General features: G+C 40.3%; 1 long non-coding RNA gene across 1 annotated transcript in view; it reads left to right on the top strand.

The window, feature by feature from the left end:
• Nucleotides 1–10,112, top strand: part of LOC139180405 (uncharacterized) — an 81,697-nt gene extending 71,585 nt beyond the window's left edge. Inside the window, exon 3 of the long non-coding RNA XR_011564657.1 lies at nt 9,879–10,112. This is a non-coding gene — a long non-coding RNA (uncharacterized lncRNA). The remainder of the gene's footprint in view (nt 1–9,878) is intronic.
• Nucleotides 10,113–14,194: the final 4,082 nt, after the last annotated feature.

The following is a 14,194-nucleotide window of genomic DNA, read 5'->3' as shown; positions in this document are numbered from 1 at the left end:
TTTGGATCATGGCATTGGGTGGAAGAGATGACCTCAGGTTTCATCTGGTTCTAAGATTTTATGGCGCTTTCTTCTGTGCCTTTTCTGTGGACTGTGGTAACATCTGGTTCACAAATTAAAACCGGGCATCCACTGTCCGGGGTCTTTGGTTGGTTGGCAATTCAACTGGTCTTGAAATTCCCTTAACTCTACTAAGCTACCCCTCCATCGATAGGTTGCTATTTTGTGTATTCGTTATTTTGAAACATAGGAAAAGGTCTAGTCATATAAGCAGATCCCTTTTAATGAATTGGCCTTTCCCTGGTGGCTCAGAGGGTAAAGCTTCTGCCTGCACTGCAGGAGACCTGGGTCCAATCCCTGGGTCAGGAAGATCCCCTGCAGAAGGAAATCGCAACCCACTCCAGTACTCTTGCCTGGAAAATCTCATGGACAGAGAAGCTTGGTAGACTACAGTCCATGGGATCGCAAAGAGTTGGACATGACTGAGAGACTTCACTTTTAGCCAATTAGTGTATTACCTCCCTAAATGGGGTAAAAATTATTTGTCTAGCATATGATATGTTGATTCTGGAAACTTAAGGCAATAGTACAGGGGCGTATGTGTGTGTCTGCATGTAAGTATGTGTTGCCTATAAGGGAGAAGAATATTACACAAATCTGGGCAGTCAAATCAAGTGTTACTACAGTACTTAAGCAAGTGTGAAGGTTTTAGTTTTTGTAAATTTGTGACTCTTTGGTTATGGAAACCTATTCAAATTAGCTCCTGTAAAGTAGGTTTAAGAATTTATGTTTAGGAGTGTTCTTCACCACTTCTGGTTTGCCTCTGCCCGATTTGAATCAAATTTTGCTCAGATAAACTCTTAAAACTCTTAATATGCCTCAGTTTATCTTTTAGCAGTTATGGTGTCAGAAAAAGGAATTAAAGGAGACCCAGTTGGTCCCTAGGAGCAATAAGCAACAGGTGTGGGTACCTGCTTGATTCTTGTTCACTGTCTCTGGAGGCCATGGGTAAGACCCTCTTGGATCTTGGATAGTAGGTCCACAGCTTTTGCAATATGAGCTTTCAGACTATTTGAGCATTTCCTTTCTGGGCTGATCCTGGAAACTAGCTAAAGGCAAACTGGGTCTGGATTTGGATTGGTTCCAGTTTAAAAACTGGACTGGGTGCAAGGTCAAACTGTGTCTGACTTGAACTGGGGTCAGTGTGAGGCCTCAGATGAATCAAATTTTGGTATAAGGCTGAACAAATAGGTTAACTGTACCAAAGATTGTCTTGAATTACAGCAGCCACAATGGAGGACTTGTTTGGTGGGAGTTCTATTTATTACAAATTCATTTTCACTACCAACGATAAGTTTGTTAAGTCTGTTTCTTCCTGATTTAGTCTTGGCAAGTTGTATGTTTCTAGAAAATTTCCCACATCTTCTAGGTTGTCCAGTTTGTTGGCATATAACTGTTCTTAGTATTCTTTTGTGATTTTTTTGTGTGTGTCTCTGTGGTGTCCGTTGTTATTTCTCTTCCTTCAATTGTTATTTTTTAGTTCTCTCTCTTTTCCTCTTGATGAGCCTGGCTAAAGGTTTATTAATTTTTTTGGCTTCCCTGGTGGCCCAGACAGTCAAGTGTCTGTCTGCCTGCAATGAGGGAGAACTGGGTTTGGTCCCTGGGTCGGGAAGATCCTCTGGAGAAGGCAATGGCAACCCACCCCAGTACTCTTGCCTGGAGAATCCCACGGATGGTGGAACCTGGTAGGCTTTGGGCCAAGGGGTTGCAAAGAGTCAGACGTGACAGAGTGATTTCATTTTGAAAAGAAGCTCCTGGTTTCATTGTTTTTTCTATTTTTTTAATCTCTATTTCACTTATTTCCTTTTTATTTATTTATTTTTTAATTTTTTAAAATTAATTTTAATTTTTTTATGATATTATACATGTCTTAATGCCATTCTCCCAAATCATCCCCCCCCCCCCACCCCCACAGAGTCCAAAAGACTGTTCTATACATCTGTGTCTCTTTTGCTGTCTCGCATACAGGGTTATCGTTACCATCATCTCACTTATTTCCATGTTAACCTTTATGTTTCCTTCCTTCTGCTGATTTTGGCCTTTGTTCTTTTTTTCTAATTCTTTTAGCTGATAGGTTAGGCTGTTTGATTTTTCTTGTTTCTTGAGGAAGGCCTATATCATGATGAACTTCTCTCTTAAAACTGCTTTTGCTGTATCCCATAGATTTTAGAAAATTGTGTGTTCATATTCATGTGTCTCAAGATATATTTCTAATTTCCTCTTTGATTTCTTCATTGACTCTTGTTTTTTTAGTACTCTGTTCTTTAGCCTACCCTGGTGGCTCAGATGGTAAAGTGTCGACCTACAATGCAGGAGACCCGGGTTCAATCCCTGGGGAGGAAAGATCTCCTGGAGAAGGAAATGGCAACCCATTCCAGTATTCTTGCCTGGAAAATCCTATGGATGGTGGAACCTGGTAGGCTACAGTCCATGGGGTCACAAAGAGTCAGACACGACTGAGCAACTTCACTTTTCTTTAGTCTCCAAGTGTTTGTGTTTTTCCTGTTCTTTCTGTGATTGATTTCTAGTTTTATACTGTTGTGTCTTGAAAAAAAAATGCTTGCTATAATTTCTGTCTTTCTACATTTGTTGAAACTTGTGACCTAGCATGTGATCTATTCTGGAGAACATTGCTTGTGCACTTGAAAAGAATATCTATTCTGCTGTTTAGGATGGAATGTTCTCTCTCTCTCTGTTTCTCAGTCTCTCTGTCTCTCTCTCTCTCTATATATATATATATTAATTTCAGCTGGTATGATGTATCATTTAAGGCCACTGTTGCCTTATTGTCTGTCTGGATGATCTGTCCACTGATGTAAGGGAGGTGTTAAAGTTCCCCACTGTTACTGTATTATCGTCAGTTTCTCCCATTGTATCTGTTACTGTTTGCTTTATATATTTAGGTGCTCCTGTATTCGGTGCATATGTGTTAACAAGTGTGATGTACTATTCTTGTACTGATCCCTTTTAGTATAAGGCCCTTTTTTGTCTTATATACTTTATAAAACAAAATTATATACTTTGTTTAGTATAGTGTATATAGTATAAAGTTATAGACTTTGTTTTAAAGTCTATTTTGTCTGACATAGAATTGCTACCCCTGCCTTCTTATCTCCTTTTCATTAGGTTTTTTTTTTTTTGGTTATTTTGTTTGTTTGTTTTAATTGTTCTTTCATTGTTCAGAGGGTAAAGCATCTGCCTGCAATGCAGGAGACCTGGGTTCAATCCCTGGGTTGGGAAGATCCCCTGGAGAAGGACATGGCAACCCACTCCAGTATTCTTGCCTGGAGAAACCCATGGACGGAGGAGCCTGGTAGGCTACAGTCCACGGGGTCGCAAAGAGTTGGACACAACTGAGCAACTTCACTTTCAGTTTCATTTGAAACAAATGCATCTGTCTTCTCACTTTGATTGACTTTACCTGTCTCTATGAAATAAGGTGAAACAGTTGCCTATCCCAGTCTTGAAGGGGTGTCCTGTGTGGGAACATCCCTAAATTGTTTGTGCCCAATGGCTTTGTTAAGGAAGATGATCTGAGGTGAACAAGCACCCTGTCTTCCCCCAGGATGTGCTGGCAGCTGTCGCCTTGGGGAAGGTAGGCTAGGGATGGAGGGGTTAGAGTCAGAGCCAGGTTCTCCTGTGCTCAGTTGCTGACACCAGTGTGTTGGGGGTGGAGTGGGAGTCTCAGGGTCCTAGAACGGAGCACTTAGGTTTGGTCTGAGTGGTTCCCATCCCCTCTTAGAAGGAATGTGCACTCCCCACCCCAGTGTCGGCATTTTTGCCCCACTGTGGAGCAGCACTGGAGCTGGGGGGTCCAGAGTAGGGGTTCAGTGTGGTCCTTATTGTGTGCTGGGTTAGTCCTGGCACACTATTCAGAGATCCAGACCACCTCCAACTTGATGCCTGTACAGATGCCAGTAATGATCACCCTCTCCCTGTTCAGTGGTCATGCCAGGTCCGAGCCAGCTCCAGTCCCCCAACTACACACTATCCTTGGCAGTGGTACCCTTTATCCTAGTGAGCTGTGCCAGTACTAGAGGGCCAAAGTGGGTACTTGGTTTGGCTGGTGTGCATGCTCGGGTGATCTGAGTCCCAGGCTGTTTCAGTCTGCTTCCTCCACCTTGCACCTAGGATTAAGCAAGCATTTGTGCACTCGTCACAAATAGAGTCTAGGTTTCTAGCAATCTTCTTGTTAGTCCCACTGATTTGCGAAACAGCTAAGGTGACTTGTCTTCCTGGTTTTGAACCACAAGGCTGGGAGCCTGATATGTGGTTTTAACTGCTCATTTCCTGTGGAAGACCTCTAAACCCATGTAATCCACCTTCTCTTATATGTCCCCTGCTAGGGGCACAGCTCTTAACCTGATTGCTTCTCTTCCCTTCCTACCTTGACACCATGCTTATCTTTCTTTACAGCCTTGGTTGTACAGGAGTCATTCAGCCAGTCTGCAGTTTGTTTACATTGAAATTTGCTCTGCATGTAGATGCATATTTTTAATAGTACAATGTATTTGATAAATGGATGTTACAAAAGTCATCCCGTAAAGGACACTCATATGTGTTGAACACGATCCTGGGAAGAGGATGATGAGAAACGTTGCTGTTGCTGACATCATTTGCTCTTTGGCCTCTGAGGTTCAACCTGCTCAGCCTTGCACATTGGTTAATTTGCCCACTCTTTGCTTCCAAACATGAGAGATTAATTTCAGTCCTAAAGTCTCATGTGGCCATAGGGCTCTGTGTCTAAAGAGATAGAAGAGGAGCCTTTTGAGAAGTCACCTGTAGCCATGGAGATTACAGAGCCATCTTGAGATTGACTTGCTTTTTCAAGACAAAATTGGAAATTCAAATATTGTGTTGCTGTCACTGTGTCTCCGTGCCGCCACCCACCCTACCTCCTTCCTTGCCCTCTCTTTCCACATGTAGATTTATTTTTAATGCATTCTTGGGGGGTAGATGAGCTCAGCACCCTCCTGCTCTACCATTTTGATCTCTTCTCTAGCTCTCTAGTTTTCCGGATTTAATGAAATCATTTTTTTTTTTTTTTAAGAGTTGTCCAATTTTTAATTTAATTAAGTAATTAATTTATGGATGTCACGGGTCTCCATGGCTGTGTGGGCTTTTCTTTAGTTGCAGTGAGTGGGGCTACTCTTTAGTTGCAGCGCACGAGCTTCTCATGGGGCTGTCTTCTTTTGTTGTGGAGCACACACTCTAGGGCACTCGAATTTCAGTAGCTGTAGCACATGGGCTCGGTAGTTGCAGCTCCTGAGCTCTGGAGCAGAGCTCAATAGTTGTGGTGTATGGATTTAGTTGCTCCATGGCATGTGAGATCTTCCTGGATCAGGGATCAAACCCAGGTCTCCTGCATGGGCAGGTGGAGGCAAGACAATGGCGATAGCACTGAGCCACCAGGCAAGCCCTGAAGTCATTTTCTTTTCTCTTAAGCTGTATATGACTTCCAGTAATTTTGTAAAGTATATTTCTATAAATGAAACCAAAACATCTACCTTTTCTCCCTATTTGATCACTCTAGAATTCAGAAGCTTATTGAGTATTCTTATTTTTATGGCAATATAGTTATTTGCATAAGTTCAGTAAGAATCTGTGCTACTTGTAACAGGAGACAATTGGAATCATTGGGTGTATCACTAAGGCTTTTTGACTGGAATGTCATATTTGAGAATATGCACAAAGTCGGATATGACCAGATAGTTTTGAGGAACTAATGTTGATTTTATGAAGTCAATAAAAGTGCCTTAGAAAAACTGGCCTTGTACCTTGCTTAGAGGGTTCCTGGCAGCCTTACCCCATAAGTAAGGAAAGTCACTTCCTGGTAAGCCCACGAACATCAGAATATTTTGAGTACCATGAAAAGAGAGGAATTTGCCCAGATCTGTAGTATTTCAGATGGAGTCTGATGGTGAATTCTTGCCTTGGCTTCTTAGCCTGAGAAGGCTTTTTAAAAAAGTCCAATCTATGATTCCTTCTGAAAAGTCCTAGAAAAGCAGATTTTAAAATGTTTATATGGTCAATCACTATTGTTGCTACATTTAAGTGATTAATCAGGTCAAATTTAATGAGACTAGGCTTATTTTGCAAACAGATTAGTCTTACTGTGATTATTTTTGATAGATTTGAGGATGACTGTAGAGGAAAGAATGTTTAAATAAAATGTTATAACATAAACTTGTGTTTATCAGATTCTAGCTTTGTTCATTGTCTTTAACGTTTTATTGTATATCTGTAAACTGAACTAAATCCTGAATTCTAGTTTTCTCATATGTCTGGTTACAACTCTGCAAACTTACATTTCCATTATTCTTCCACCCTTGTTTTATGGAATCACTAAGAATAAAGACTGCCCCAGAATCATTTTGGAAGTGACCTTACCAGATCCTCCTCACTACCCGCCAAATGGCAGAGATTTGAGCCTTGTGTCCACATTCCCCAATTAAAGGGGGTCCTCCAGACTTGGAAGTGCATACCGATCGGAGATCTAAATTTAAGTTACTAGGACAGTTCCTCTTCAGAAGCAGACAGCGTCCTGTGGTAGACAGTTCTTCCAAGATCAAAGTCTTCATCTCCAGTGTGAAATATTTCTTCCTTTTTCCTTTTTTGCTAACTTGTTTTTTTTCTTTCTTTTAATACACAAGAAGACAATGTACCTTAACTCTGGCAGCTATTGCTGGTAAGGCCATAGCTGCACAACAGAAGTCCTTATGTTTTCTTTTTAAGGTGATTTTAGAGGATAGAATTGTCTTATTATTTACTGACTGAACAAGAAATAGTATGTGCTGTGGAATATAACCTGATGGATCAACACCTCTGATATTGTAGCAAATACAAAAAAAGATAACAAACAAACCACTTGGCTAGAGGAGGTTGATGCCCCTTTGGGTACATTCTTTGATTTATTTGATAACCAACTGATGTGGTTCATGGGGTCCCTGGCTGAGGCGTGCACTTCAGTCTCTTGGTGTTATCCTCCTAACAGTTTTCATCATAGTCTCCATGGTGCACTGTGTTCTGCCAGAGGTCTTAAATGCCTGTTCATAACCATTAGCAGTAAATCAGATGGTCTCACTGTGCTTAGCGAAACCAAAACAAGATGAACAATGAGATAAATAGCAAAAACAGTTTTTCCACAGATTTATCATAACCTATGAGTTTCGCAGTGAGGAAAGAGCAACTTAACTCTGTTAGTGACTTATAGTGATGCTAATAGCACATTTGGGGCCAGTCTCTCACATAGGAGTGGATGATCCAAAGTGGGGAATTGTTAAATTAATTAAATAAGAAGGCCATTAGACCGAGGTGGCTCTAATTGCCTTGGCAGCCTACATAAACAAACCAAAATCTCAGCCTCTAATCACCTCAAGGTTTTGAAATCAAAACACCAAGAACAGCCAAATCACAAACAGCCAGCCAGGCTTTAAGCTATAATTTAAGCTACAATTAATAATTGCCTTACTTTGATTCTGCCTTTCCTCTATGAAAGTTTCTCTCCAAGTTCCTATTCGTGGGACCTCCTAATCACTTAGGAGGTATTGCCCAATTTGAGTCAGTTTTTTTGCTTAAACTCTTAAGAAGGTAATTTACTTTGAGTGATTAGGGGTTATTAATCAATAAATTGAATAAACAACTTTATTAATATAACAAAGAACCAAAATAGCAGTGGAGAAGACCTAGAGGACTATTTAGGAAGTAAGATAAACAGGACTGGTGAGTCACGTTTCCTGCAAGCTTTGGAGAGATCTCCTGGGTCTTCTACTCCAGTGTTTTGCTCTCAGTGGAACTCAGTTACCCTCCTCACATCTCTTTTCTGTTCTGATACCAACTGACTTCTCCTTCCTCATACTTCCTGCTTCTTGACCAGTTCAGTCCATCTGGACCTTTTTGCTACAGTTCCCTCTACTCACACACTATTTTTTTTTTTTTTAATTATATGTCTTGGTTCAAATTTCTGGGAAAGTTAGTCTGATTTATCTAGTTTCTTTTTGTGAGCAGGGCATACAGGTCTTTGCCCAGACCTTGGAGTGGTGGTCCTTTGCATCAGCTGAATGAGAATGTGAAAGTCAGTAGGGTTACATGAAAAGACATGGCCACCTGTTTAGTAGAGACTGTGGGTGGGAAAGTGTCCCTTAGAAGGACATAGAGGGAGGGCAAGCACACTGGCTGTTACATCTGCCTAATCACCTGGGGTAAGTTTCATGATAAATCAAAATTTCCAATGACAACCTCATTTCATCCACATTAAAACATTGTGAGGTATGCTTGGCTGGGATTATCTCCATTTTGTGAATGAGAAGACAGAAGTTCAGAGAGAATGGTTTGTAGAGATGAGTACAGCATCTTATTTGTACACGTTAGTCTCAAAATATTAGAGATGGACAATAAGATTCTGGTCCAGCCATCTGTCCCTTCATTTCAGTTCAGTTGCTCAGTCGTATCCGACTCTTTGTGACCCCATGAACCGCACCATGCCAGGCCTCCTTATCCATCACCAACTCCCGGAGTCCACCCAAACTCATGTCCATTGAGTTGGTGATGCCATCCAACCATCTCATCCTCTGTCGTCCCCTTCTCCTCCTGCCCTCAATCTTTCCCAGCATCAGGGTCTTTTCAAAAGAGTCAGCTTTTCGCATCAGGTGGCCAAAACATTGGAGTTTCAGCATCAACATCAGTCCTTCCAATGAATACCCAGGACTGATCTCCTTTAGAATGGACTGGTTGAATCTCCATGTAGTCCAAGGGACTCTCAAGAGTCTTCTCCAACACTACAGCTCAAAAGCATCAATTCTTTCGTGCTCAGCTTTCTTTATAGTCCCACTTTCTTTATAGTCTCACATCCATACATGACTACTGGAAAAACCATAGCCTTGACTAGATGGACCTTTGTTGGCAAAGTAATGTCTCTGCTTTTTAGTATGCTGTCCCATCACTTGGACCAAATACCGTCTTTACATGTATGCAGAGACCCAGAGAAATCACCATGAATTGTCCACTCTGGAATCTATTAAATTTATTTGAAACAAAATGAGTTTCAGATTTCGTTTAATGTAAACCTTGGGAGAGTAGCAGGAGTTCACTGTTTTAACAATGTTGGCTGAATTATAATCCTGTTCTGTTTCTCCTTATACCATTTTATCTTCCCTTTACAAAGAAATCACTTGAGATTACAGAATGAAAATTTGAGACTATGCAGTAGAATTTTCCTGAATTTTTCAAGAATTTTTAGCTGCTCAGTGTTCCTAATCCTCAATTTAACAAGGCTTGGTTCTTCCCCACCAAGTTTCTATAGCAATCTCAAATATTCTGTGCTATTGATGCTACTGAGAAATCCTGTTTCTGTAGACAGCAGGCGCTTTTCAAGGTCAATGACTAGACAGTGGAGAGAGAGCCCTGAGAAGGAATCCAGTCAAATGAGCCTGGAATTTTCACTTCAGCCACCGTTTAGATAGTTCTTTCTTTCTGCAACTCATCCTCCTTAATTAAATCACAGTCTCTAGGTTCTCACAATACCACAGAAAATGGAACCAAAACACCGTTTTAAAAGCATGGGGAAGATTTCTATTTGGAAGATTTCCTTTTGAGACTTGGATTCGGAACAGCCATGATGTCTTTTTAATTTTTTTGTTAGTTTTTGGCTGCACTCAGTGGTATATGGGACCTCAGCTTCCTGACCACGGATTGAGCCCACACCCCATATAATTGAAGTGCAGAGTCTTAACCTCTGGGCCTCCAGGGAAGTTCCCTATTTTTTATTAATATCTTGTGTGGATCTTATGTCAATTTCTCTGGTTGCCACTGTCTTTCAGGTTTGTTTTAACACAGACTACATGGGATACACACAGGAGCATGTGGCTGCCAATGAATATGGGGCTTCTGGCCTGTCAGATAAAACAGGTAAATAACAAATTCTGTAAAGTGTGTTCTTTTTTTTTTTTAAATAGCAAAGCTGAAGTTGCTTGCTAAATGTGAGTGAAATTAAGAACTTAGGTGGAGTGTGCTGAAATAAGATTCATTTGGTTTTACAAAACACATGAGATCATCTGCAGTCATCTAGGGATCGTAGAGCTCAACAGTTGGAAACTACTTGGTTGGGTGTGTCCCTAAGTTTTGCATGTGAAAAGTGAAAAAGAGTGGAATGTAGACTGCAGTACAAGCTGTAGTCAGGGATTTCGGATTCTAACCATGGTTCTGCTGGTAACCGGTTCCCTCACCTAAATGAGGGAACTGACTTAATTTCTCAAGGTAAGTGTTTTTTGGTGATAAAAATCAAGGGTTTTGCCATATATCAACATGAATCCGCCAATTGTAAAGTTAAAAAATAAAATTAATTAAAAAAAACAAGGGTTTTGACTAGGTGATCACTTAAGGTCTTCTTCAATTCAGTGGTTTATGACATTTGTCACAGGAAAACCATCTTCACATTTTCTTCCTTCAGCCTGATTGAAATTTCTGAGATCATAAGTAAAACCTAATTAGCTGGCATTGAGAAGATTATTCACAGTATACCCTAATCATCCCGGACATCTTATTCTGTTGTTTTAATCTCTGCTGTTTTTCCCCCTGAGGAATTTGAGACTTACTCGATGCACTTCATAGACTGAGAAGTGGTACATTTTTAAAAAATTGAAATCACCTTTAAGCATTTTGCAAAAATGTATTTAATTCAAGGAAGTGAAAAACTAATCTTATTTATACTTTTTGTATCAATATAATAATTTAAATGCAGCACAGATTGCTTATTGTGACTCACAAGACAAGGTAGACAAGAACTATATTTATGTACTTATCTTGCCTTTAAATTAACTGCCCTCCCCCCACTTTTTGCCTGAGCCTTTGGTTGCTATAGAAACTGACATGGCCTCCAACTGAGATTCCCAGGAGACTTAATTGCAGTCCCAATTTCATAAATTCTCTATTAACCTTTGCCTACAAAATAGATATGTATACAGTGTAAAATAAGTTGGATGAATAGTTTAAAGTGATGCGTATATTTTTAGGTTTTGTGTGCCCAGTGTTCTCTTTCAGTCCGTTAAACATATTTATAATCCGTGTGTTAGTGTTACTGTCTCTTCCTTTTTAGAAAATGCTGGGTTTAATATATACATATCTAAGAGATCAGAATATTTCTCAGGAAAGGTTCAGAATGGAAACTGAAGGTGTCTATATAGGTTTGGATATATTTAGATATGCTATCTGTGTGTCTCTACAACGTGTGTTTGTCTGTGTTGGGCACTGTACTTAGTATTTAATGTGTCATCTCATTTAGCTCTCTTGTCAGCTTTATGTAGCAAGTTTGGGGATGTCCACTATTTCACAGCTGAGGGACCTGAGAGGGAGTTACAACTCCCATGGCTAATAAGTGTCAGAGCTGGAATGAGAACCCAAACTATAGACCCCGTGCGTGAGTGCTCAGTCACTTCAGTTGTGTCCGACTCTCTGTGATGCTATGGACTGTAGCCTGCCAGGCTCCCCTGTCTATGGGGATTCTCCAGGCAAGAATACTGGAATGGGTTGCTATTTCCTCCTCCAGGGGGTCTTCTCAGGGATCGAACCCACATCTCTTATGTCTCCTGCACTGGCAGGTAGGATATTTACCACCAGTGCCATCTGGGAATCCCTGTTGGAGCCCAGCACTCTTAAATGTTCCATATGTATCCGTTTGTATGTTTCTAGAAGCTGCTTGGGGATTGTGTGCAGGGCTCCAGAGAAAGTCTCCTTTTCCAAGTGAATCACTCATTCCTAGAGGCAGGGCAGAGGGGTAAACAAGGCATAGTCCTTGGTCTCAGGGAGAGCCTGGAGGCAGGGTTGGGTTTGGTGAGAGGAGAAAACAGACATGAAAGTATAATTACAAATTGCTAAGACTTAGAAGACAGATGTCAGTAGCTTAAAACCTTAGCCTTACCACTCAGTCATGTTCAGAGACACACTAGCTTGAATGTGAAATGACTGAAAAACAATTTAATCTCTATGGAAGTTTCTCTAAGAATGCCAAAGGCAGTCCTGTTTGTACAGCCTAACAACAGCCTATTTCCTCCCCTTCCCCTATATCTCACACCTGAATTAGCTGTCATGGCATCAGGGTACCATTTTTGCATGTGGACAACTAATGATTCAGCACCATTTGTTGAAAGTTCTACCCTCTTTCACTGTAAGTTTCCCCAGACTGTCTCACAAACTTGGTGTGTGCTGTCTGTCTAGTTGCTCTCCAGTCCCCTCTCAGACTCATCTCTCTATTAACATCGATTGGCTTAACCTCTCCGATGACTTTCACTTTCCTTATGCTGCCATCACTCAAGTTTTGTATAGTGGCTTGCTTGGGAACTGGCTAAAGGCTGGGGTTTTTCCTTAAAGAAGAGATGGGTTAGGGGAGAAGACAGCAGACACAACTCAGTATCTTAAAATCTGTGCCACAGAGGAATAAACTTTATGCAGTGGGAGACAGAGAAGGGCAGACAGACAGGAGTGAGAGGGAGGGATTCACAGAAGCTGATCTTTCGAAGGATGATTGGGTATTTTCCAGGTAGCAAGGGGAGAGAGATGAGAGGTCAACATATGTCAGAGTTCATTGGCATACACAGGTATAGTGTGTTTGAAGAATGTATAAATGATTCTTTTTGAGAAAAGTTGCAAATATTTAGAAGTAAGGGAAAAATATAAATGAGTTATTTTGAAAAAGACAGTTGAACTAAAGAGAGTGAGAGAGAATTTAGTCCAGCCTTCTTCATTTTACTGTCTAGGAGATGGAAACCTAACAATGCATTATTTTTATAATTATTGAAAAGTTATCTATTTTTCAAATGCTTTTTTAATTGAGGCATAATTAATGTACAGTTTTATATGTTTCATAACACAGTGATTCACATTTTTAAAGGTTATATCCCATTTATAGTTGTTATAGGATATTGGCTATATTCCCTGTGTTGTACTGTATATGTATCCTTGTAGCTTATTTATTCTATACATAGTAGTTTATACCTCTTAATCCCTTACTGTCTTGCCCCTTCCCCCTTCTTCTCCCTATTGGTGACCACTAGTTTGTTCTCTGTATCTGGGAGGCTGTTTCTTTTTTATTATATATGCAGTAGTTTGTTGTATATTTTAGATTTCACATATAAATGCTTATCATATAGTAATTTTTTTCCCTCTGCCTTTTTTCAGTTAGCCTAATACCCTCCAAGTCCATGCATGTTTTTGCAAATAGCAAAATTTCATTCTATTTTATGGCTGAGTGACATGTACAGTGGGCTGCCCGTGTGGTGCTAGTGGTAAAGAACCCTCCTGCTAACGCAGGAGCCTTAGGAGATGCAGGTTCAATCTCTGGGCCAGGAAAATCCCGTGGAGGAGGGCATGGCAACCCATTCCAGTATTCTTGCCTGGAGAATCCCATGGACAGAGGAGCCTGCAGACTACAGTCCATGGGGTCTCAAAGAGTCGAACATGACCTGGTGACTGAACAACATCAACAACCCAGGAGTATAATTGTTGAGCCATATGGTCGTTCTATTTTTAGTTTTTTGAAGAACCTCCATACTGTTTTCTATAGTGCCGGCATCAATTTACATCCTCACTATTAATGTAGAAGGGTTCGTTTTTCTCCACATCCTCACCAGCATTTGTTATTTGTGTTCTTTTTGATGGTAGCCATTCTGACAGGTTTGAGGTGATTTCTCACTGTGGTTTTGAATTGCATTTCTCTGATGATTAATGATGCTGGATGTCATCATGAACTTATTGGCCATCTGTATGTCTTCTTTTGAAAAATGTCTGTTCAGGTCTTCTGCCTCTTTTAAAATCAGGTGTATGTTTCTGATGTTGAGTTATATGAGCTGTTATATATTTTACATATTAGCCCCTTGCCAATCATATTATTTAGAAATATTTTCTTCCATTCTGTGGGTTGTCTTTTCATTTTGTTTATGGTTTCCTTTGCTGTGCAGGTGGTTTTAATTTTAATTAGATCCCATTTCTTCATTTTTGTTTTTATTTTCATTACTCTAGGAGGTAGATTTCAAAAGATATTGCTGTGATTTATCTCAAAGAATATTCTTCCTCTGTTTTCCTCTAGGAGTTTTATAGTATCTGGCCTTGCATTTAGATATTTAATCTATTTTATTTTTGTGAA

The sequence above is a fragment of the Bos indicus genome, chromosome 28 (assembly GCF_029378745.1).
Source record: "Bos indicus isolate NIAB-ARS_2022 breed Sahiwal x Tharparkar chromosome 28, NIAB-ARS_B.indTharparkar_mat_pri_1.0, whole genome shotgun sequence".
NCBI lineage: Eukaryota > Metazoa > Chordata > Mammalia > Artiodactyla > Bovidae > Bos > Bos indicus.
This window is presented reverse-complemented; position numbering and strand designations above follow the sequence as displayed.